This window comes from Zonotrichia leucophrys, chromosome 14 (assembly GCF_028769735.1).
Source record: "Zonotrichia leucophrys gambelii isolate GWCS_2022_RI chromosome 14, RI_Zleu_2.0, whole genome shotgun sequence".
Classification (NCBI taxonomy): Eukaryota; Metazoa; Chordata; class Aves; order Passeriformes; family Passerellidae; genus Zonotrichia; species Zonotrichia leucophrys.
This window is the reverse complement of record NC_088184.1, coordinates 6,375,008-6,401,338: the sequence shown is the minus strand read 5'-3', so window position 1 is coordinate 6,401,338 and position 26,331 is coordinate 6,375,008. Positions and strand designations below refer to the sequence as shown.

General features: G+C 42.9%; 1 protein-coding gene across 3 annotated transcripts in view; it reads right to left on the bottom strand.

Annotated features, from left to right (window-relative positions):
- RMI2 (RecQ mediated genome instability 2) overlaps positions 1-26,331 on the bottom strand; it is an 80,140-nt gene that overhangs the window by 39,131 nt on the left and 14,678 nt on the right. The window contains exons 2-3 of one of the 3 annotated variants that reach the window (XR_010442011.1): positions 11,687-11,795; positions 10,876-10,931 (exon numbers count right to left, since the gene is read on the bottom strand). The exons of 1 other annotated variant lie outside the window; for it this stretch is intronic. The gene's annotated coding sequence lies outside the window, so the exon portion shown is untranslated. The remainder of the gene's footprint in view (positions 1-10,875; positions 10,932-11,686; positions 11,796-26,331) is intronic. One more of the 3 variants, XR_010442012.1, reaches the window with a different exon arrangement.

The following is a 26,331-nucleotide window of genomic DNA, read 5'->3' as shown; positions in this document are numbered from 1 at the left end:
TGGTTCAGTTTTATTAATTTTACTGGAATTAATATACTCATATGATCAACTTGGAGCTCAGACTAGCAAGCACTAGTCCTGCTTTGGAAATACTCCAGTTTGCGACCTTTGGCTCAGACACTTTAGGAAACAGAGCTGATAACCCAGGAGTAAGTCCAGGAAAATAAATTAAGCCTCTGGAAACTGTATAGGAGTGTGTTTAGGAGATGGAATAAGAATTTAACAGTAAAAAAATAAAATCCAGAAATATTCCTGGAGCAATGACTAAATCACAGGATTTCTCAGGCACACTGAAGCAGCAGCTTGCAGACCTCCCTGCTCTCTTCTGCTCAGCCAGAGATGCCCTAGGGATGCCCCCCTGTTGCACAGCCTTCAGAGGCCACAGTGCCTTCCCCTCTGCCACAGAAACCTGTGGAGTGCAGGACCTTCACCTCAGAGAGGCAACAAGGACTGAAACCAAATCCATTCCTGGCACTGGATCTGTTTGGCTGCTGAGGGAAAATCTTGGCAAATACAACTACTACATCAGGACTGTCATGCTGGATTGTGAAATGCAGTGAAAGGCCAAGCTCATCCATACACCTAAGACAACCATTTCCCAAGACCAAAAGGATGAAAAGGAGAACTTCTCAAGAATTAGCTACTTCCATAAATCTCTGCTTAAGTAGGGGATGTTTTACTATGAATTGTAGAGGCAGCAAAAGCAGAACTGGGTCACACACGTACACAACAGGTGCTCTCCCTCCTACGACTGGGCAAGAGTCTTGATTTCAGTACAAAGACTTACTCACTGTGTGGCCCATCACATAACATCTCCTGGCCTGCACCAGTCAGTTCTACCTGTGAAATGCCTCTGTAGCTCTGACAGTAACAGAAACAGGGTGCCAGTACTGACAGAAAATTCAGGAGTACAAGAAAGTCAGAAGTGCTTCTTTGCCAATTCTTGCACAGACAGAAAGTGCATGACCTAATTCAGGAGAATCAGTTTGCAGATCGGAACATTAGTCTTCCATTTTCCATTTATCATTCACAAATGATAAACTTGGATGTCGTGGCTCTTATACTTCAGGAATTTGCTATTGCTCAGATGCTTAGAGGCTCAGTTCTGATTTTTAGCACTTGATATGAATAACACTGAGATTTCTTTTCAGGATTTTGCTGTTTCCTTTGTTTTATTTTGACAATCCCAAAGGACATAGCTAGAAGCCATAGTCATATCTGGGTCAGGATTTTCACATCTGATTATTGAATCTCTTGGGAAAACTATTTGTCTGGAACTGGAGAGAAATTAATGCTTTAATTTCCATTAATATAGTATAATATCTGGATTTTTGATCAATACCTAGCGACAATTCTTGAGGAAAGGGGCTCAGCTGCTCTACATGACCAAACAGGGCTTTGCAGAGAACTTTCTGTAGAGGCAACACAGGGAAATCATGTCACAGCCTCATTCTCTCTTCTCCACTATGTGCCTTCTCTTCAAAACCATGACACTGAAGGAGTATTTGCACTCACAGACAATCTGGGGGATGGGAGCCCTCTTAAAAAAAACCTCTGCTGGCTTCAGAAGCCTTGTAAAACTCCAACATGGCAACCAGGCTGCAAGTAGGCAAGGAAGTGATAGGAAAAAGTGACAAGTGTGGCGCTGTCCTGACTCCTTCCCCCTCAAAGAGCTGGAAAATACAGCAGGAGGGGAAGGCGATCACGCCCTTGCCCGTAAGAAAAAAATGGAGGATTTCCCTCCTTTTCCCAAGGTAAAATCTATAAGGAAGCTATTGTGGCATTTCCCCAAATTGCTGTTACACAGGTTGTGGCATCTGCCCTGTCCCCTCCAGTGGGAAGGAGCAAGCACAGACTTGCTGCAGCTGGATGACAGCAAAGGACAGAGGCAGGCAGACTTTATCACCCTGTGTTGTTACTGGCACGAGTAAGGAGTTCTGTAGTACAGGAGGAGCTGGTTCTGAGCCAACCTACTCAGGCTCCCAGCAGGCATTAGTCATTTTGATAATGGTCTAAATGCAGCCACCCAGTTACTGCTTGGCAAGCTTGAATCTCTGCCATGCGCACGCTGGCAGAAGGAGCGCTAGGCACCCGTGTCAGCTGAAAGATACTGCCAGTGGCTGGGGGAAAGCCAAACAGAGCAGGTGGGTGTGGTGTGAGCACACAAAGACATGTGTTGGGCCAATGAATATACTCAGGTAAGCGAGAACCAAAGCAGAGACTGCTGGACTGTTTGACAGTAATGATGGAAATAGTTACCATTGAGAAAGTGGTGCCTGTTCACTCGTTATGATGTTGCTATGTGAAATTTCCATGATTTTCCTTAAAATGGTGATTTGTTACGCTTTGAAGTCCTTACTTGGTAGGGCAAATGCATTTACTCACAGAAAGTGAAAAAGGATCTCATTTCATCCAAGGAGCTGTATGGTAATTCCTTTAACCATTCACACATGGCAGATCCTACTCCCCTTTCTAGCTGTAGCAGATAATTCTTTCCACTTCCCACATAAACATTGCAGTGCCCTCAGTCTGTTCCTGTAACTGAGTGGTTGATCCTCCAAGATGAAAAAAGCTCTGAAAAACCAGACTCATCCATACTGTTCACATTGTCCCCACCCTTTACCTTACTTTTATGTTTAAAAGTGTTAAAGGTAACCTGAAGGACTTAGACCAAGCAGCTGGGACCCTCAACAGCCAGTAAAACCTTTTTTCAGTTGCTCTAAATGAAAACTGCTCAAGTCTGGTCAGTAAAACCAGTCGCAATCCCTATTTCACATTTCTGAAAGTTAATTTTTTTTCCATAATTTTATCTATTTTTTGAGAGCCAGAAACTAGAAGGCTGCTGGCTATGTATTTTGCATGATAGAAACAATGCAAGCAGAGCATTTTTAAATAGCTCAAGAGCGTGGTGTCACAGACAGCTGTGACAATCCAGCAGCTTCCCCCTCAACCTGGAATCTCCATCCCCACTCCAGGGCCATAGAATCCTATGGTGGATTCTTTAGGGTGGCTCTTGTGGCCAGACAACTTGTTATTTTATCAGTCATATCACAGTAAGGACAAAAAACGGCTAAAAAAAAGTCCAAGAAATGTGGGAACTGGTGCAAAGAAGAGCAGAAGCACGTGGCTGGGATGTGCCAGGTCCTGCTTGTTTACAAAATTTGCAAACCCATCATCAGCAGAATATCAATAAAAGACAAACTTCTCATTCCAGACCAGAGTCACTGGACAGCTATTGCAGGAGCCTGCTGTTGAGTTTGGCAGAATCAGACTGGAAATAAAATGCTGAACTGAAAGCACATACTCCATAGCTGAGAGAAATAATTCAGAGTCTATTAATAATGTGACATGTAGGACCCAAGAAACATGATTCTGTCACAGAAAGTGCCTTTCTGATATGAAAATCCTGAAGAAAAAGTCGAGTACAAATGTACTATTCTTAATTCTCTAGGAGGGATAAGTTAAAACTTTAAATACAAAATTTAGATTTCATAGCAAAAAAACCAAACACCCCAAACCCCAACCAACAATCCCAAACTAAAACAAAATAGCTGTAATTAGGGCTGAATACTTATGGAGTAAAATGAAAGACTGCCCAAGAGAAAAAAAACATGTAACTGACTAATCAAAGAATATTTCAAATTAGGCAAAATTCTCATTGAATTTGCTGCAGAAAGTTGACAGTGACCACAAAACTGATCTTTAAAAAAATCTCAAAAAAAAAAAGTTCTTCCTAAAACATAAAAAATTTCTTTTGTGCAAAAAGTAATTGAGGGGCTGGAGGAAAAGCAGCCAGTTTTATTTGGATAATTACTCAAATATTGGATTTAATTTGTGATTTCATGGGTAGGGTCGCCAGATGTTAACTTTACACAAACCATGCTCTTCTCAAGGGAGAGCTGCAGCTGAGTAAGAGCCCGAGTGTCTGATCCAAAAACTATTGGCAAGGGAGAGAATGTTTCCAATGATCTGTGGAGGTCTAGATCTCAGAAGAGGAAGAAAGAGCAGAGTCTCTTCTGAGTGCACAAAGAACCAAAGCCTCTTGGCCAACAGCAGGCACATGCAGGGGCTATCACAAGGATTCCTTTGGATGACTGGTACACACACATCATCACTGCTTCAAAGAAGGCATACAGGACAATACTGAGTTCTTGGAAAAATGGGAAGAGGAAGGAAAAAAGGAGGGGAAAAAACAACAGTAATTTTTAACTTACTGGAATCCAAAATTATTTCCACAGAAAGTGTGGTTGGTTACTATAATTTGGAAAATTATTTTTGCAATCTGCCTGTTGGTGATTCCTTGAAATGAAAGAGCAGGCTTTAGGCCAGTAGGCTTATTTTCTTGCACAGGAACTGTTAAGTCCTTTCATCTTGCTGCAGAATACTTTTTTAAAACTTTAACTTTCTCAATGTTTGAATCATACATGAAGTAAGAGAGTAGCTCAGGGCAGTAGTTAGTTTCTCCCTGGAGGATGTTCTCCCATGGCAGGAGCTGTGGGCTCAGGCTGGGTGCTGAGCCTGCTGTGCTTTGGTTACTCCTCATTAAATCCACGGCATGGATTTAATGAAGGTTAGAGGGAGAGCAAAAGGGGCCATGAACCAACAGCTCTGCTACAACACAGTCTCACCTCAACTCAGTGCAACAGAATCAGCCCTTGGCAGGTCTAGGGCAGGACAAATCAACTTTTTCACTGTTCACTGACTAGCAAAGTGTTTCTGTGCCACAGAGATCCCTGCCGCGATCACGTGGCTCTGCCTGTAGCAGAACTTGGCACACCTGTGCTTTCTGGAGGTGCTTCAGATGCAGCAGGCGCAGCACCAAAGAACTCAGCTCTCCTGGGAAATACTGAGGGAATACACAACAGGGATTTATTTGTTCCCACACATTCACAAAAAACACCAGCTCAGTCTGCACCAGAAGCAAATCTGAAATGAAAGAGGATATTATGGTGTACATCAACAAACTGTTCCCAGGCATAGTTCTGGAGAAATGATTACTCAGCTAGTAAAAGTATTTTAACTAGATTTGCACAGCTCTTGTCATATATGCTCAAACACGTTTGCAGAGATGCATTCAGTGTGGCACACACACACTGATGTCAGCTCCAGTGACATGCTCTCTGCACACTTGAATTGCCCTGACGGTACTGTGGCAGCAAGGCTGCTAAAACAGTTGTTTTTAACAGAGGTACAGGAGGTCAGCTCAGCAGCAGAAGTGACTGTAACTTTCAGTAAAGTGCCCGTTTAGTGAACCGAGTCTGGGATAGTTGTGCTTTTGTACTTCAAAGGGAGCGTCTCTCTACACGTTTGGCTTTTAACACCATCCCTCCATGTGATTAAAGAAAGCCACAAGAAAGAGGTTTCTACATTATTATCTCTTCCTGGAAAACAAACCTGTCTGTTTCCCCGAAGTTTGCTGGTACAGAATTATGCAGCTTTAAAGGCAGCCAGACATTTTGGCTGCCCATCCACTTGCTTTCCTTGCAGCTGTCATTATCTCTGTTTTACTTTACCTGAACTTAACAACCCCTCACTCCCTTTCCTCCTCGGTTTCAGTAACTCTTCAAAATGAAAATCAATAGTGCTCCTTTTACTCCAAAGTACAGCCTTTCAGATCATCACGTCATATCGTGCAGCAGCTGCTTGGAGCCTCTGTGGCAGAAATAGCCCTTGGATGAAGGGTTTCCAGTAAAAAGCTGCCTTTTTCTAGCATTTCACTCTTAGCCTTTTACATTGGTTTAGATCAACATTGGGTTTTTATCAAGGGATTCAAGTGACATGTTAGTGGCATGGCTAAGACAACTCAGAAAGCTTTTAAAAAGTATTTCATCTAAGAGACACTAAGTAAACAAAGATCTGAGTGAGTGGATTCCATTCCTGTCAAATGGTCATTGAATTAAAACAAATTTACCTCAAACCTCTCATTAACAGAAGAACTGCATGTGTAATTTAAGTTTCTGTTTTGCTTTTAACAGTATTGTAAATGGATTATAGTAATCCTACTCCTTTTTAAGAAAGTTGTCCTTATGACAGCTACATGAAAGGCCTCAGGAAACCCCCCTCCCTCTTCCTCTAGAAGTGTCAGGTTTGTGAGGAAGAGATGGTATTGCAAAAGTCTGGACATAATGTAACAGATTTTCCCAGCAGACAGGGCAGACCCTGGATCCTCAGGGTGGTCTCCCTGGCGCTGCTGTGCAGATGGGTGGCCTGGTCCCTCTCTGGAAGGGCACGGCACAGACTGAAAGACCTGAGCACTGAAAGTGAATGTGCTACAGCTGCCAGTTCTCACAATGCAAGTTATCTGAAATACCAGATCACTTCAGAGACAAGCCAGGTTTCTGTCAGCACTGTGGAGAAGCTGACTTCTATAAACTTCTGAAGGAGTTCACAGTATAAGTGACACATGGAAAAGCTGAAAATGGCAGTTCTGAGAAACACAGTGACAGGGTTGTGGGCAAAGGATTGCAGCAAGGCAAATTTTTGCATTTGTTTTATCTTGGGTCTTTTTTATAAGAAAGTTGGGAATATTTTTTATACATACATATATATATATGCACACTACAAATGCTTCCTTTTGAGACAGGTGCATCCTACAGGAACACTGCAGTTGAGTGTGTGTGAAAGCTTTGCTGCAGCTGCATAGTGACCTCTTTATAACCTTCTTTGTGCCTGCATGAAGGACCAGTCAGCAGCTGGGTCACTCAGCTTGGATTTTAAGATTTCTTCCTTTACATAACCCCAGACAGGTTTTCCCCCATTCCAGAGAAATGCAGCTGGTTTTGTCCCAACTCCCTCCTCCTCACAGCCCCCTCCTGTGCAAGCAGACACCCTCATCATGATGCCACTATCAAACAGCAGCAGCTATCACCACATGGGCTGCATTTGCTTCCTTCCTTCATTCCCTCCCTCCCTGTGGCAGGCACAAGAACCCTGAATCTCTCTCTCTCCTATTATGGTGCTGCCTGGCTGCCCAGGTAATACTTGGTATTTTACTGGGTTTGCAGTGTCTTCCATGGGAAGAAATGACAGAACAGAAGCAAGTGTCCTGCAGGCTAAAGCTGACTCACAAGTGCCTTGGCTATTGTAGTAATGTTTCCCTAAGTCCAGAGAAATGAGGCTGAATTCCAGATGTGGTGTCCAGGGAGAGTACAGAGACTTCATCTTTGTCAAGCAGATGGGAGAAGGCTCAGGGTTAAAAACAACAGAAAGAAAGAGCAAACTTTTCTTTAGCCTACACACAAGGCTGGTTATATGATCTGATATCAGAAATATACATAAAGCCAGAGACAGATGTGGCACTAAGTAACTTGTTGGGTGTCTGTTCATTCAAACCAGAATTACTCTACAGTGCCCACAATCCATTAGATTGGATCCAGTGCCTTAATTGAAAATAATCTGGTGAGAGAATTATTTAGCCCAGATGTGTGTGGATGATGAGCAGGAGTTCCAGGTTCCAAAATAGCCCCACTAAAGCTCAGCAAACAAAGGAATAATCTCTCTGATTATTTCTGCCAAATGCAGGACTCCAAAGCCACCTCATCTGGCAGCCTTCCAGAACTGATGTTCACTGAGAGTAATGATTCATATTTACACTGTTCTTCCTCAAAATACAGGGGAATTTTGAAGCATATCCAGACGTGTAAACTTTTCTTTAAGCAATAGTCTCATTGCAAAGTATTTATATACTGAGAATTCCCCCCTACTTCTGGAAGTATCTGCCACATAGAAAGTAACAAAATGCATCCCAGTATACTGCAGCCCAGTCTGACTGGGGCAGAGCTGAAATGCTTCTTGTTGGAAGTTTTTAAGACATAGATTCTAAGATGAACCAGGAATTAATTCCAGCTATTTTCAGCCCCCATCCAAAATTCATGCCTCACTGAATGCCATCCAGTGTTTCAAAGATAAGCATTTTGAGTAAGTGTCACCTTCACCAACGTTACAAAAGTACTTTATTTTTGACTCACATTTTACTTTCCTCCTGTATTCAAATTCCCTGTTCTAATCACCATTTCCAGTGAACCCTTATCCATTTCTGGAGATCTATACTTTTCACTAGTTGGAGAGAAGAAACACTGGACTTAAGCACCAGAATTACTCAGCAATGAAACAAGAGTTTGCTTTATGACCAAAAAAAGCTAGACTGGAAAAAATGTATCCTCTGTGGAACTGACTCAGTGTGATGGAAAGTGGCAGACATACTATTGACAGTATTGTTCTTCTCAGGTCATCCCCTGACAGGCTTTTTCAGTGCTGCAGTACAAATTACAGGAACTGGCCCCAGCCAGACCCACAATCCACATCTTAGCAGCAATAACAAGGTTCAAAGGTGGATTACACATATGTTGATTATGGGAAGAAGGAAATTGATTCATTATTAGAGAACAGAGCATCTTATACAAGCTCTGTTACCAGGAATATTCAGAAATGTATTGCTGCAATGTCCCCCTCAGAAGCCATGTCACTCACCTATTCTGGCACAGGAAGTGAATGACCTCAGATTTTACCTCATCACACACATCCTGTCCCCATGCATGTCCTTCAGCCAGGTGGGCACTCACAGCACAGCACTCTGCTGAGATGCCTGCTGGTGGTGCCAGTTCTGGCTGGCTGCTCATTCAGATGGGCATCCCCAGCTGGGGCTTGAAACTCCCCTTGACTACAGAGCCCTTCCTGTCCTGAACAAATACTCTTGTATTTGTAGTAAACACAAACAAACAATCAGGATGAATAGCATGGAGGGGATATTAAACAACAATAGAAGAGTTGGCAAAGAATTCAACATCACCAAAGGAAAATATCATTTAATATCACTGAGCTTAACTAGCTCAGGAAAATATCCCAGAATAGCCCTTATTTGGTAGTTAGAGTTATTGGGAAAAGCAGCAGGAAGTATGCTGGAGACAAGGGGAAATCCCGCTGCTAAACCTTGAGAAGTTGAACACAATTTCTATTTTCACTCTAGGCTGCACTGTGCCCCTCACTCCTACTGACAAAAACCACACACCTTCAGCTTGTATCAAGATCACATTGAGTAGAAAACCTGCACAAAGTCCAGCTTTGGTAAATCATAAAATGAAAACACTCACATGGTAAATACTCCAATTCAGTTTCCTGAGTCTGTTTAATATAGGTGGATATTTAAACTTCTATCTGACAAATCTCAGTTCCTTAGATTATTTATACTTCCTTTGGAAAAAGCTATAACAGCTTTTTATAGAGCATAGGCAATGAAACTAATGTACAGTACTTTTAGTGAACTTATATCTGAAAGGACACCACCTTAATATCTTAAGAGCAGGAAAAATACACATAGGTTGAGAGAAATGAAAAAGAAATGTTTGAAGAGAAAAAAGGGAAGGTGTGAGATTGGAGTGTCTGCAGTGAACCCCACAGCAAAAGGCTAGAGGGGGCTGTAAGAGAATATCAACCCTGTATGGTCAAAATAGGGGAAAGAAGGAAGTAAAAAAGAAGGTGCAGAAAAAAATGCAAGTCCATTCATAAGGAAGAAGTGTTTTACAGCAACACAGCCATTGTAGAGCTGTAACCTCTAGTTTACTTTGGCACCTTTACTAGATATTGTTTGATCTGAGATGGGATGAAATCCTATATTGATTTAAGAACTCTTAGTAAAATGTCCCATCTCTGAACCATGCAGGGATTCCCTTTCTAAGTATATTTTAGTATAAACATGTTATTATTTTATTATTCTAAAAATGTGCTTTATTTGTTTTAGTATAAAAGAAAAATGTACACTGCAGAGTCCCGGAAGAGAATTAACAAAACAATTCTGTCACTGGGACCCAAACTTAAAAGGGCACAGACACTTGAGCTGCCTTAAACTTCAGCTTGGTATTAGGTAAGTGACATATAAAAGATTTTGGTGGAGAAAATATATCAGAGTGTAGTTAAATGGAATTTCTGGAATGGTATATTGGGTTGCTGTGAACTCTATCAGAAGAAATGTGTATACCTGTTAGCAGGATTTTAAAGCACTATTCCACCCAGCAGCCTGCTGAGTGAGGTTGGCTCAGTGGCATCTGCTGAACATGTTGTCCAATTAAGCAAGACACTGCCAAGAATCACAGAGCTGCAAAACATTTTCTTCTCCTTTTAGACATTTCTCTTTTCAAGAACCTACCTTCTTGAAATTGAGTATGGACAGAGGGTTCTGAGCTCCAGCTCTAAGCATAAAACACATTTTGACACAAGTTTGATCACATGCTAGAGGTGAGACATGGCTCCAAATCCAGTTCCTAAACTGCTGCTAGGGAGAGCAGAACACAGCCGAGCTTGTGAGCAAGAGCATGAATGGCTCCCACGGCAGCTGTGGCTGGCTCAGCTCCTGGCCCTGCTGCAGTGCCCCCTGCTTCAAGGAGTCTCCTGCTTGGGCTGCAGGGACTGCACCACGGCCTGCAGCCTTCAGCGGCCACCAGGAGCAGCAGCAATAAACACAGGCAGCAGCTTGTGTGGTGAGGGCAATCCTGTGTGTGACAGCAGTGCCAGATCTCCAGAGGCAAGGTGCTAAGGACCAGTGTTTTAGGCTAAAACTAACGACACCAGCAAACAACCCACTGTTTATAAAGCTTATACTCTTTTGTTGATATTAGGTACGGAAAGCAGGCTTTAGACCTCCCACAGTGGAGATCAAAGTTGTTTTGAAAGGGTTCACATATCCCAGGATCTTAAGTCTTACCCTCAAGCCAAACCACTCCTTTAATAACAAGACTGTCAGCCGGCAAAGGGCAGGTCAGAGATTTGGTTGTGGGTGAAAAGAGAAAGACTTTAGCACAAACTTGTCATTCATGTGGGACACTTTTTTCTCTTCATCTTCCTGCTCTCAGCTTTGTCTCTTAACAGCTTTGAATCTCTTACCTGTGTTAGACTTTTTCCAGTCTCTACACAGCAACAGACCACAATCCCTTCTGTGCCTTGGGGGGGAAAATAGCAAAGAAACCATCTGAATTGCCTCAAAGACAAAAGTATATCAAATGTCTGTCTACATTAAAAATACATTAAGTTCTTGTCTTCTAAGTCTTTGAATTTGAGCCTTATGAACTTTATGAGGTGACAATTGTGCAGGAACCAAGAGTCAAAGCACAAACTGGGCTAAAACGTCTGCCACTACTAATGAATTTCCACACTAACTTTTGGTCTAATCAAGCCTACTTTTACACTGCTAACATTACCTGGTCAAAATAGTTATACCAGAATATACCCCAATATGAAGTTCACTTCCATTCCACTAGGAACTACCTTAATTACCTTAGGGCACCTCCAACTCAGTTAATTTCTAATCATCTGATGCTGCTGGACTCCATTGTAACCCTACAGTCATGAACAAGGACTTCTGCCTTTAGAGAGATAATGGTCTCTATTCTAGTACAAGAGGTAGAAACCAAAAGGAGTTATAGCTTCATACTTCTTGTAAATACCTCCTCTTATTCAAGTATGCTTATGCCTGAGAGCAGCTTTTTCCTTTTAACTTTTGGTACCAATATTTTTAAACTACAAAGCAAGGGCTTTATACTTGCAGAATTAAAGACAGATACAATCTTTAGAAAAAAACCCACATTTATTTTCCCACATCCTGGGCAGCTGCAAGATCCTTTGCATGTTATTAATGACCTTTCTATGTACTTCAGACTCAATCACTCTGGAAGAATACTTTGCTTTAACTGCTTACCTGAACCCCAAATTTTTCTTAATGCTTCTTACTCCTGTGTTCCCCTCCTAAATGTGTCAGGGACTGTCATTCAAAGAACATTTTCTTCACTGCCTGCAGGGCTGTGTATCTGCATCAGTGTGGAATGGATCTTTCTGTTAATGATTTATGGTATCAATTCAAAGCTATTTTCACATTTACAACAGCATTCCATACATCCTCTTTCAAAGAGATCCAGGAACAAAAAAAGCACAGGGTTGCCACCAGCTGTCCTAGTGGGATAGAATTTGCAGGGCATAAGTGCCTTTGGCACATGAAGCAGGGTCTGACTACAGGAAACACAGATTGTTCCCAAGTTACACAGAGCTCAGCTGATGTTAACAAGAATTTCAACCAAATGAGTACATTCTGTGCAGGCAACAGCAGCTCACTAGATATTCAAGCACTCTGAACAGATAAGGTAAAAGATACCATATGCAGTGTGTGCTAAATGATTTAGCCAAATGTCTTGCAGGAAAATGTTGATGTATTCTATTCCAGGAATGTTTCCTGGGAAAAACAGCTGTTGATTCAGGACAGACGATTTCAAGGCTGCCTCCATATACCAGCTGCAGCTTTTCAAGTAGCACTGAGTTATATAATTTAACTTATATTCATAGTTAGTATGTTTTCACATAAATGGGAAAGAGGAAAGGCATCTATCAGTATGAGCAGAGTAAATTACACACGCAGGACTAACTACTGATGTTTAAAATTGGACTCACAAGCTCAAATATAACTGGAGAAAGGACTAACAGACACAGCCTGTCCTGATGCCCACTCCCAAATGATACATGGGAAACTCAGTCACTTTGCTACCTCAAATTTAGGCTGGTTTCAGACTATGTCCTCTTCTTTCATATGTATTTTTAGTTCTTGTAACTGTCAAAAATCTGAGGATATAGAAAACACCTTTTTCATCAGCTTTTCCTTTAGCTCTGATACAAAGAACTGCTAGTCAACTGAGCTAGAAATTGTGTTGGTTTTGACTAGTTAGCTGGTATGTGTTTTCAATTTGTGCTGAAAATAGTGTCCATAATTCAGGGATGTTTTTGTTATTGCCAAGCAGTGCTTACACAGAGCCAAGGCCTTTTCTGCTCCTCACCCCACCCAAGCAGCCAGGAGGCTGTGGGTGTGCAGGAACTTGGTGGGGGCACAGCCAGGGCAGCTGACCCCAGCTGACCCACGGGATATCCCAGACCATATGGGTGTTATACTCGGGACATAAATCTAGAGAAGAAAAAAGGGGGGATATTCAGAATGACAGCATTTTCTTCCCAAGTGACTGGCTTGATAGAGCCCTGCTTTCCTGCGATGGCTGAACACCCACCTGCCCATGGCAAGTGGTGAATTAATCCCTTTGTTTCTGCATGGGGCTTCTGCATTTCCTATTAAACTGTCTTTATCTCAACCCACAGGGTTTTCTCACTTTTACTCTTCTAACTCCCTCCCACTGTGAGAGAGTGAGCGAGGGACTGTGTGGGGCTCAGCTGCCAACAACAGAACCATGGGTGGCTTCTCTGCGCTACAATTGCTTTTGTGGTCCTTGCTTGCTTTCGCTCAGCTGGTGAGGAGGAAGTGAAAGGAGAGAAGATGTAACCAAAGGGGTTTGCATTGAGAAGCTGTTCTTTCTCATGCAATTTTTTTTCACACCATCACAGCATTAGATTTTTCCAGCAGCACCCTTAGAAAGTTGTAAATCTTGAGGGCAACAAGGGTCAAAGGCTCTGCATATCCAACTGACAAGCTGAGAAGTGCTATCCCACAGTACTGCAAAACATCAGAGCCATCCTGTCTTATTTAAATCTGATGCTCTGACAGGTGAAGGCCACTTTCATGCTTGTGCCCCATCATACAAGAGCTAGATAGCACCTTGCTAACACAGCACAGCACCTGACTGTGGGCATCAAACTGAACGTCTCTCTTGCCTTTTGGGGAGAAGTCAAACAATAGGGAGCCCCTGCAGATGCCTCCACAGAGGGCAGGTGGAGGAAGCTGTCACCATAATGATGACTGAGCAAGGTTGTTCCCTTGGGTACATCCTGTATACCAAAAGCCAGAAGTGTTTAAGAAAACTAATAACCGGATATCCTGTTCTTTCATCTGTCATGCATGGAACTGAACATGCAGGGTTTTTTTCAAGGACACGACCAGCACCTCTAACCTACAGAGCCTGTGAACCCAACCTGCAAAGGATGAAGGATGAATTGTCCTTCCCTTTATAAGTCAAGATGTTCCTGTGAGGAAATAATGTATGGTAGAAGCAAACCTAGCAGAGAACTGCATGGCAAAATAATTAGGTAAAGCTGTGGGACATAAAAAGGAAGAATATTAATGTTGTTGGGTAAAAAGCACAGATGAAAATAGCAGGAGAGTTTCAGTTATGCTGATGTGCAGTTCAATAATTGTGCAAAAGCAAGCACAGTTGCATCTGGTGATCTCAGATTTGAGATGCAATCAAAAATGGGATAAATCAGGGAGTGAGACAGAAAATACCATGAGGTGACCTTGATGTGTCTCAATATTACAGAAAATAGAGTAAGCTTGGGGGTGCTCATAATCTGTGAATTGGACCCTAAAAATTGATAGGATTGCATAAAATTGTGCAACTTCATAATTAACTTTGGGTCCTGCTGGTCAACAAGTTTTTTTGGTGTGGAGGTTTGAATTTTATGTTTTATACTTGCCAGTTATTTCTCCTTGACAAAAGCTTGGTTCTGTTTGGGCAATTTGTTATTTTGCTTTTGAAAACAGACTGAGAATTTTATATCACTAAATATTATGGATCCATAATGAAACTGAGAGAGCTGGTAGTGCTGCTAAAGCCACTGCACCAGGCACATTTTCTGCTGAGCCTTCTGCTCGGCCCTTCACCCATGCCTTGTGCTTTGTTTGAGTTCAGGTGCTCTGTGACACTCTGATGCTTCCAGCTGCTCTATCCCCACTTTCCCTCAAGGAGACAAGGACAGAGGGCAGACCCTGGCCTTTACTGCCTCCACCAGTCACAGGCTGGACGGCTGTTTTGATGCAGGGAACCTTTCCAGTGCCATCATGTAGCCAGGAAAAGAAACTGCTCCTTAAGAGAGGACAGCAATCAACATCCTCTGCTGCTCTGCTCCCCAAAACAGCAGCACCCCTCTGGAGAGAGAGGGGTGAGCTGCTCTCTGGACAAAACTGCTCTCTGGCCTTTAAGAGAGGGTCTTAAACTCCAGCTCTGATCTCTGAGCCTGCAGATGTTGAACCAGCCCTTGCCAATTAAATAAATGACACAACTTCCTATTGCATAAGAGTCCAAAGGTTAAAAAAGAAGGGTAAGTAATATAGGATAACAGCACTGCACAAAGCCAAATCCTTCTGTAGCCAAAATAAAACTTAACCAAGTTACAGCCTTCAGTAAAATCACAATCGTATTTCATTCACAGCTTGGTGACTTGCCCAAGTCATTCACCATGTCACTAGCTGACTCAAAGAGTAGGGTTAAACATAAATTTAGTTATATGAAGTCATGTCCCTGATTGATTTGGACACTACAGCATCTAGGTGTGTTTCACCTCAGCCTAAAGCTAACACTCTTCAGGGCATCTCTGCCCTCAAAATGCTCATTTCTCTCCACTGACTCCAAAGAGAACTTAGGGTACACACATCCATGCTGTGTGCCAGGGATGGGACACTGCACTCTCACAGCTCAAAAAGCTGCACTTTTTGAGAAGGAAAAGAGAAAGAGGGTAAAAAAATAAATGGGATTAGGAAAAGTGATGCAATTTCCAAGAAGAAAACAAAGAATCAATCCAATTGAAGAAAAAAGCAAAGAAAAAGTAGCCTTAGGAAAACTTGGCCTCTGAAAAACAATGCACTGAGATGAAGAAGAAAAACATGGGTAGGAGAGGTATGTGGTGTGCTTAAGTTTTTGTGTTAGAACACGTGATTAACAGGAATTTATATTTCCTTTCCAGGGAAACTGCTATTGCTAACACCGCTCTCACTTCTAAAAAGTTTTCCGAGCTCCTGGCAAAGATGTGTCAATGATCCCCTCCTTAGGTGGCCCCTCCGGACACTGATGATCCCTTGTGTTCCTTGGAAAGCCATTAACAGGTACAGCTGGCACACAGCAACATCCCTCCAGGCAGCGTGATCAGCTCCCGGCTTAATGATCCTCAGCCTCTAATCGCTGCATTTTGGGAAGGTGGGAAGAATATTTTGTTTCTACAAGGACTAAAACTGATGCCCGGAGTGCCAAATGAATTTCTCGTTTCCTGAAACTCGAGGTGTCCGTGGCCCATCAGTTACAAAGGCACTGGGCTCCAGGAGCAGGGCTGGAAATGGGCCATCCTGAGAGGGAAGATGCCTGACTGAGGCTCTTCGTGCTCTGCAAGGAAATCTTCCCTGCACGCTGCTGGAACAGCGCCAGCAGAGCGTGGCACGAGTGACTGAGGGGCCTCCTGCTGCTGGCACTGCCAGAGGATGCTGCTGCAATAATTAGCTGGAAGCACTTTAACCCCTGGCCTGTAGCACAGAGCTGTGGGTGTCTGCTCAGTCACACATCACCGGCACCGATCCTGTGCACAGGCACGCTTAAGCAAGACAGGGGATGTTGAAAACCTCCTGCTCCTTTCCAAGCTTGTTTCCTATGCACTCCTGCTTTCAAAATAGTGCTCATCTAGTGTTTACGATGTCAGTTATCTCTTGATTCCTCCTTTTTTAAAAATTCAATTGAGAAAGGAAATAAGTGAAAAAAGAAGAGTGCTGCACAGACAGCCCTTGAAATTGCTGTGCACGAACTCATCTGATGGAGCTTTGTAGTTGTTCAGGTAATTGGGATGAAAAAAATGTACCACAAATCAACACTCTTATGGTGTGACAATACACCAACACACTCTAACCCTATCTCATGCCTTTTCTCTCCAGAGGAGGGCAAAGCCTTGGCAACCTCCAGCACAGTTATGACACATGTAAATGATTTTATGAATGCTATTTATATAAGGCTCATTACAGTCTCTGTGTCCTTAAATCACAAATTAAGGGTGGGGATGTTATTTCATTAGAAGACAAATCACATGTTCTAACATGAAGGCAGTTTTAAAAAAGAAACCACCCTCCAGCAGTTGGACCAGCTGATTAGATATTTTGCTCCTGAGTTTATAGGCTTGCCCCAGACAAGAAGCTGCTGAGCAGAACTGAGACCACGCCAAGTCATTGTTATGCTGGACAAACACAGAATTCTTCTCCCTGCTCATGACATAACATATCCTTGTGAAAACATCGCTGCTTTGAAATCCTGAATCTTTTTCAGGATTTTCTCTTGTGTGAGAAAGTCTTGACTTTCATACACAAGAGAAAATCCTGAAAAAGCTGGGATCTCTATCATCAGGGCATCAAGCCTGTTTCATTCACATGACAGGAGATCTGTGCCTGTGTTGGGGGGTGGGGAATGATGAAGCCTCCTCTCTCTCCCCTGCAAGAGAGATTTCTTTAGCCAACTGGTAGAACGTACTTTGAAACCTAAACAGTTTTCTTGGTTTTTTTTTTAGATGAAGTCATTCATGCTCACACCACCTGAATTGAAGCTGATGCTGTTTTAATTCTTGTGGATAGAGGTCTGGAGCACATAAATATGCTTGTTAAAAGTAAGAAAGAAGCCACAGTCTTTTGGGACTGAGTATCACAGAGGAATACTAATGAGTGTATTGTTCCTACTCTTATTTGTGGTCACTATTATCAGCCTCTTGTTTAGAATCTTCATTTGTTGGGCTTGGATCCATAAAAAAAATAAAATATGGAGCCAGATTTTTAATTTGAAATAGGAGAAGGGAGTTTTTGGTCTTTTCTGCATCTGCCACAAAGGAACCATTCCTTGCAGACTGCAGCCAAAGCACAGGGAAACCAGGACCATCCTGTGCCCTGCCCCAGACACTGCACTTGGGCAGGAATTGTGACAGGCAGCCAAGGCCAGTGCTTTCCTTGCTCAGAGGTGTCAACAGGGCTCAAAGCCTTGAGCCAGTGAGAAAAGCATGTTGTTAGTGTGGGACACGTTGTTAGTGTGGGACATCCATAAGAGCACAACAGTAAGATGAAGAAAAACAATTCATAGCATTATTTGTACACCCCTCAACATGAAAACTTGTCAAACGTGGAGGAAGTGAAGCCTCAGTAATCCTGGAAACCCTTGATTCACTGTTTCTGAGGAGGGGGTCACTTTCAGCCTCACAATGTGAAGGGAAAAGGCTCCATCCCAACCTCCCTTCTTCCCACACCTCTGTATTTCCCCATCCTCAAACCTGCTGCTCAGCTCTGCCAGGTTTGCTGCTGTCAGACTTGTCCTTGAATGACTCCAGTCAACTGAAGCAGACCAAAGCAGGGATAAGTCTAACTTGCTGGCCTGGAAAACCAATCTAGCTCCAACATTTGTGTTTGCATGAGGTTCCCAGGTGGGAGCAGCTAAGCTAAGCACTGGCTCCACACACTTCTCCTTGGAAACATTCCCAGCTCCCAGGGGAGGGGCTGAGTCAGTGCTGGCTCTGCCACACAACGGGAGGGGGCCTGCAGCTCTCACACAGCTGCTCTCTTCAGATGAAGCTGCTTTTGACTCTGACCTTGCTCTCCAGCTACGTTTTGAGAGATACAGCACAAGAATCAAAGGACTTGCTGTGCAGTCTTTCTTTAACCTGTGCTCTGCAGGATCTCAACACGACTGACATTGCTGGCTTCTTCCTGCTGCAAGGAGGAATTAATGCACTGCTTCTCACTACATCCCCTCTTACTGCAGACCAAAGACGCTGCAGGCCAGTCAGCAATTGAATGAATCATCAGACTTTTGTTCCCCAGGAACATTTACTGTACTAATCAGTAGGAAAACACAATTAAAGCCCCAGATTTGTCCTTGGTTCAGTCTTTTTGTTCAGAGCCCGGGATGTCCCTTCTACCACCCTGTTTAATTTCTCAATTAAGCTGCCACATATCCCCTGTTTCTGGAGGCAGAAGGCTCAGTCATTGGCCATCAGCAACTTTTAACACCAACACACAGATATCACATGCCACAATAAACAACTTGTCACTGAGATATAACTACATGTACTGAGAAGATGCCATAAAAAACCCAAAAAATCTAAGTTAGTATTTTAGCTTTTGACCTAATGTACCCCTTTTCAGCATTGTAGTAAACTCTTTAGTACCAATTCTCTAGTAATCCCAAACTCTGGACACCTTTACACCTTTGTTGAGGTGCAGAGAATTTACCAGATTTTGGGTGTAAGATGTTCTCCATTGAGTTCTAAACCTCTCCTTCAGAAAGTTTCATTCACAAATGAAATGTTTCAGGTTTCACATTTGAGCTGCTATAAAGCAAACCATGGCAAGAAGCCTTATAAAATACTTGTTTTCTGTGGTGCCACTCAACAAAAGGAGGTTTTGCCATGGCTGTGCAATGCTCTGTCCTTACAGCCCTGCATGGCTATGGTGGCTGCACTGATGCTGCCCCATACCAGTAAACGAAAAGCTTTTTTTTAATTCAGTCTAATTTCAAAGAGCAATCAGAATTTTCTATGGTCCCTTCAAACTCTCCTTAAAAACCTACAAGAATTTTAACAGAAATGTGGCCATCTTACTAACATTTGACTGAGGCAGATGCTCTCAGATGCCATGAGTAAGCAGTGGGGAAAGTGAACATGAGGACACCAGGGTGAAGGAGGGTAATGTGGCCATGCAGGTGGCAGGCAAAGGGCAGCATTGATTGCTAATGCAGAAAAGCCAAGGACACAAAACTTGTCTCCTGTTGCAGCATTGGGAAAAGTGCTGCCTTCTGCAGAAAAGCCAGCCAGGTTTCTGTGATTTCCAAAGGTTTCTAAACAATTTGAGTATTAGTTTCCTAGATTTGAAGATAAAGGCATAAAAATCCCTTTTGTTTCCTTTAGAAACCACAACACTTTTTGGCGCTTTTTGTTGTGTGACTTCTATCATGAAGTATATGAAGGCAGAATTAAAAAGATGAAGGCAACAGGATTTAACAGGACAGCAGCATCCAGCAGGCACTCAGGAGACATAAACACACCTGGTGAGTCACACTTTTAGTGCAATCTGTAACACAAAATATACAGTCTCTTGGGGTGGTAGGACATGACACCTCTCAATCTGCTATACACTATTATGTCATGAAGATGTCTGAAATGCAGTGAAATTTCTTCTTCCCAGGGGATGAAGACTCCTTTCAGTGATATGATAAACTGTAAAGAAGTAAGAAAGATGCTAAGAACGAAAAGAGTTTCCCTGAGAAAAAGTTCCTCTGAGAAAAGGTGGATATGATGGAAAGTACTGAGGGTGTTACACACCTCCAGACTTGCTCTAGATAGTTCTCTCTTATCAGAGACAGACAGAGATAATATAAGGAACCAATTAATCATGGACTGGTTTGATTTCCCAGACAACTGCCATGCAACAGCTGCTTCCAGCAGTGACAGATTCCAAATATTTTTGTAGGATACAGTTATTGGTCAATAAAGTTTTGGACTTGTTTTGGTAACTCTGAATCGTGTGCCACTTTCAATGTGGTATTTCTGGCACCCTGCATCCTGGGGGTGGTTCCACACAGTCATTTTAAGCAACAGTTTGTCTGTCTTATGACGCTTCCCACCCCACTACCTTTTTTTTTAACCTGCCCCACAGCCTTTTAGTCTCCCTGATTTCGCTTGGCATGGAATTCTAGCTTTGGATCCCAAGATCTGCATCACACCCAGTCTGTTTCTCCATTCTGTTCTGGGAGTGTATCCTCCTCTGCAGCTCACCAGAGTAAATATGACATAACCCTGCTAATTCCAAAAGAAAGCACCTGTAAGCAGCCTGATCTGGGAATATTGAAACAGGATAGTAATGCCTACAGACACAATTCCAGCAGAGCAGATGCATGGCAGTGTTAACATACACCCATATCACACCACAAAGTGTTTTATATCCTGATTTTATGTATGGTGGTGCCAAAGAGTCTATCAAGCTTCTCAGAAAACTGCTGTACCCCCAACAAAAGCTCAGAGAGCCAAATAATGCAATTACCTTTAGAATGAACTTAAATTAAAATAATTATGGGTACTGTCAAGGCTGAGAACCCAAAAATTTGTACATGGAGAATATTATAGATATCCATCCATGAATGTTTGGATAACAGGCTTTACTAGTTTCTAGAGGAATTTCATCCATCTGCTAATTTCTTTACCAGGGAAACACCTCTGCAACAAAAGTAGGTCACTGGGAATGCAGGGATCCCTTCAGCTGCTGGGAGGCAGAAGGAAGGTGTGAGGCAGCAGCATCCACTTGTCCTTAGCACAATTTCTGACTGAAGTGCTGCACGATCAGCACTCTATTAACAATGGCACAATGGCTCTTTGGAATTGTCTGGACACTCTCCTGGTTTTTAGGCAATGACAATGCAGGACTAACTGCTGGAGGATGGCTGCAGACTGAATGGTTTTGGGGCAAGTTAATAGATCAGTTGTACATAAGAGATAACAGTCTGAGGATCAGCAAGGTGCTGGGTGGTACCGAAACAGCACTAATTTACCGAGCAGGGTGCTGAACACAAGCATGGGCTCTCAGGTGGGTGGGGAAGTCCCATGGCCAGCACAAAGAACTTCCCAGCTATCTTGGCTTAGTGTGAATTGCACAGTTTGCACTGATCTCTTTATCAAGATACCAGAGCTCCCACTTATGGGAAGTAACTCCTGTTGAATTCACAGGAATGAATTAACTTCCTTCAGACACTTAACAGTGCTCAGCATAACTGAAAGGAAAGCTAGGTGGGACATTTTCTGTGAACTTTAACAGAAGCAGCTTGACCACTGCTGCCAAGTTCAAGGCTCCTTCCTGATAAACAATTCAACACAATATGGAATATCAAGTTTACAAGATAACAGGCTGCAACAAGCTGCCCACTGACTTTGCTCAGTAGTTTATATCCACCACTTTCTACTCAAGAGAATGTTAGAAGTAGGTTGATTTTTTTTACAATTAATCTACTAAGGAAAGAAGGTTAAGGAAAAACTATCCCTGATGACAGTCAAATAATTTCTCAGTAACTTTATGGGGTTCTCCTGATCATTGCTTTTGCTAAAATGCTTTGCTGAAAAGAGAGAAATGTGCACATATGCAGATCTCCTATTCATGTAGGCCAACGTTACATGCTCTACTCTCCAGCAGTCTTTCTGGCACAGCTTCTCCCCTACAAACAGTTTGAGAAACATCTTTTGCATTATCCTCTGTGATTTCTGCTGGCTTACTTCCAAAATCCAAAATATGCAGGCAGGGGAAAAAAAAAAAACAGAAGAAAACTGGTCCATGTTTCAAAATTCATTCTTTCTTTTCTCTGGAAGTGCAATTACAGCTCATGAGCATTTGTGAGGCCACTAAAGGGCTGTGGGAGCCCAAGGAATGCTGACACAGTGGGAGGAAGATCACCCCACAGCAAACACAGAAGATTATTGGAGCCAGGAGGATCCTGAGGGGAACTGTAACATGCTCAGAGCACTTTCATTTGTTTTGTGAAGAACTGGAACTCTTTTCCTCCCTTATTCACAATGCTTACACTGAGCTCAGCTTTGGGATCTGGGAGTGCATCAGGAAGAGCATTGCCAGCAGGTCAGGGAGGTGACCCTGCCCCTCTGCTCAGTGGCGTGCTGGGTCCAGTTCTGGGCACCTCAGGACAAAAGGGACACGGAGCTGCGGGAGCAGAGGGTGACAAAGAGAATGAGGGGACTGGAGCCTCTCTCTTGTGAGGAAAGGCTGAAGGAGCTGGGGCCGTTCAGCCTCCAGAGGAGATGGCTCAGAGGAGACCTCAGCAGTGCCTGTCAGTGTGAGCGGGGAGGGCTCAGAGCAGGGAGCGGGCTCTGCTCCCTGGCCCAGCAATGGCACAGCAGGAACGGGCAGGAACTGATGGCCGGGCAGTTCCACCTGAGCACCAGGAAGAACTTCTTCCCTGAGAGTGCCCGAGCCCTGGGACAGATTGTCCAGAGAGGCTGGGGAGGCTCCCTCGCTGCAGATATTCCAGACCCATCTGGACACAATCCTGTGCTGTGTGCTCTGGAACGACCCTGCCTGAGCAGGGAAGCGGCACCAGATGAGCCCTGTGCTCCCAACCAGCCTGACCCGTTCCGTGGTTCTGTCTCAGCACTGTCCTGACCATGTCATGAACCATTACAAACCCCTGAGCTGTACCAGCTTTAACAAGAAAACCATTTCCTTATCATTCCAGGAAAAGACAGCCTAAACCTCCAACAATTCCCTGGCCTTCCCCCATTTGCTTATCCTGGAATGGGATTTGCTTACAAAGACTTTAACAGTCACATTTTATTGCACAACAGCAATTAAGAAAAGCAAATTTCACCTTCTGAAGAATCAGATATTACTTTCATGGTTCCAACTGCTTTAGTTGAGCAACTAATTAACTGCTTGTTTCATTGAAGGAAAACAATGAGCAGAAACAGAAACCAGATAGTCCTTCTTTGTGAAACATTTCCTAGGAAATTTTGGTGATATTAACCAGAAAAGAGGAAGCAGCAGCAATGATTCAATTTTGAAATAATGAAAACCTCTGTATTTTTACGTTGAAGTCTCACCAAGTGACAGCCAAACCATCTCCTAAAATAAATTTACTTTCTGGGTATGAGGATGAGCCTGCCTTTCTCCACACACTTCTCATCACAGTCTATTGTTTCCTTCTTCCAGGTCACCTGATTGCTGAACCTTCTCCCCTGCTCCTGATGCAAACCAGAAGTGGGAAAATACATTGTAAGAGAGCCTGGAGTACATCTTCCTGCTGTGTTCAAGATATAGGCAAAGTATGAGTGGCATTGGTACAGTCCAAAGCTGATCAAAGATGATGCAGCTGGGACAAAGGAGGTGGCAGCTCATACAGCTCTGGATAGCAACAGGAGGGGGCATCTGGAAATCAGCTTTACAGAGCTCATGAAGGTTTTGAAAGTACTGGGCCATAAATCACCATATGCATATACTGACCTGATTTTCACATGCATGCTTCATGTTATTTGTGCTTCAGATTTCTGAAGTTTAATATGGGGCAGAGAAAAGGGGTTCTAGTTCTAACAAGGACTGCTGTTTGACTATGCTCAAATCTGATTAAAGCCTAACTATCAACCTAATGTTTAGCATTACATTTCAAGGTTGTTTCCTTTTGTTTCCAGAAGCACAGAAATAATTATCTAAGTTTACAAGGAACTTTTGGTTATATCCAAACTACAAAGTTTTTTTCAGGCTGGAATCCTGACTAAACTGGAGAATAGGTTTGAACTATTTGCTCCTTGCACATTTTTTGAAGTAACAACAGAAAAACCAGCTTTGAATATCTATGGTGATATGTAACTGAAAATCCAAGATAAGCTTCCATGTAACAAGGAGAGGTCAGAGGTGTCAAACTCAATAACTTACATATAAACTATGGCTGTTTAAGTGCTAGTACCATTGAATTATATTTAGACAGAGAAGAGGAAAAAAACCCATCTGACAAAGATGTAATTAACTTTCGTTCTTCATCTTTAAACTTTTTAAGGTGTAAGGAGGCCATTTACATGAAGTTATTGTGACTATTTCAGTCTAATTTGGAGTTTTGGAACTCAAGAGTCTTTAAAAAGACTATTTTTATGACCCTAATTCCACATCCTAATCTGTGATGAAGTAATACTAACCAGATCAGGCTGTTTTAGAAAAATAGCATGAATGCAACTAAGAAATCAACAGGACAAGATGTGGGAAGTAGGCATTGTTTTTTGGATGCCCAGCTGGCCAGAACAGACTTTTGCACAATTTCAGTTCATAGGCATGGGCAAGTAAAGATAAATAGTGGCAGTGAGCTGACCAGCTATGTTTTAACCATGACATCAACACACACTCATCAACATTCTGTGCTTTGCACACAGGCACACGAGTTTTCTGCTGGATTATTTTTGAGCACAGTTACAATGGCATGACAGATATATCCCATAGGTGAACATCACAAAACTCTCTGGCCTACTGGGCTCCTCATTCTAAGTGTGGTGGTGCAGCTGAAGCACTGAGCCAAGGAAGAGGCAGGCTTAGGCTCTGCAGATGAGAAGTTCTGAGTCCCTGCACACACAAAACCCTGGCACTGCTCTCTGTGCTCTGGCTGCTGTTGCTTGGCTCTCAGGTACTGCCAGAAAGGACCATCCTCAGCTTTACAGTGGATAAAAGGGATTGAGAAGTGTTTATGGCTGCAGCATTAAAGCCTGTCCATGCCTGCTTATACAGGAAGATAAACAAGTCTCTGTTCCTTTCCCTTTAAACAGCAAACACAATACAGTGAGGTTTTGAATGTGTTTGGTTTTTTTGTTGTTGGTTTGGTTTGTTGCCTAAACTAACATTAGACATGTTCCTAGGGAAGCTCAGCATTGACTTACAGCCAATAGGCCCTTACTGGGTAGCAGCCAGATGACAATATCTCCTCTCAAAAGAGGTTTCCCTTTTCAGATATCTCTGTGTTATTTATAGGCAACAAGCAATGCATACAAAACATCAGGAGAAAAGGGAGGGGCAGCATCAAGCATCTTGAGACTTTATTCAATTACTGCCCGATATAGAAATAGTTGCCAAAGTCTTTTTGAATAGTTTTAAAAAATTTTATTATAGGAAAAAAGATCCATTAGTCAAAGATCTGTCAGCCCAGAGATAAGGAAAAGGCTTTAATTTCTAAATAGAAGGACACTTAGTATTTAGACCACCTGCAGTGTACTTGCTTCTAGAAAATGATGGAGGATTTGTTTGCTTTTGGTGTTTTTGGGAGGGGACTGAGGAAGGAAGTGTTAGCTTACTTTAGAAAGAATGCCTAGGATAGAAAAGCAGCTGGAGTAGAATACAGTGGAGGCAGAATTGCAGTTCCAGGGACAGCCAGGAAATTTCAGTGGAACAGCTCCCTTGCTTTAAATCCAGTGCTGCTGACGCACACAGCAGAATTCTCTCAAAGCACCCTGGGTTTTGTCTTGATTTTTTGAGAAAATATAGTTCATGGTCATGTGCCTCTCCTGCCTCCTATTCCAGCCATGAAGGCTTCAATGGATTGGTTGATTCTAATCCAGTTTGCTACAAACCTTGAAACACCAGAGTTACCCACTCTCTCCAGCCTTCTGCATATGCACAGTTGAGAAGAGAGGAGAAACTACTTTCATTTTCTCTGCTCATCTAATGTCAGAGGAAAAAGTACAAACAGCTCCACTTAGATTTGTCTGGGATGACCCATCTCCTGCCTGGGAGGCAAGACAGGATGTGCTGCTCCCTGCCCTGTCAGCAGGTGAAATAAAAGAAGGTGGAGGCTTGGCCACTATGTACTGACAGGAAGGGAGTTAAAAATACATGTGTGTAGGAATTTATACATGACCTAAGGAGTAGCTCAGAAATGCAGGACAAAGTCACAGAAATATGCAATTGTGTAAGGTCTGCTGTTAATAGCTGAGCTGCTCTCCCACTGCACTCATCACTCAAAAGGCAGAGGGCCAGTCTCCTTCTTAATTAGCCCTGAAAAGTTAATGACCCATCACCTTGGCTGTGTTACAACTTCTGCTCACAAACAATAGATTAACCACTCAGGGACCAGCACCAACAGCAAAAATCTTAGTTCAGCA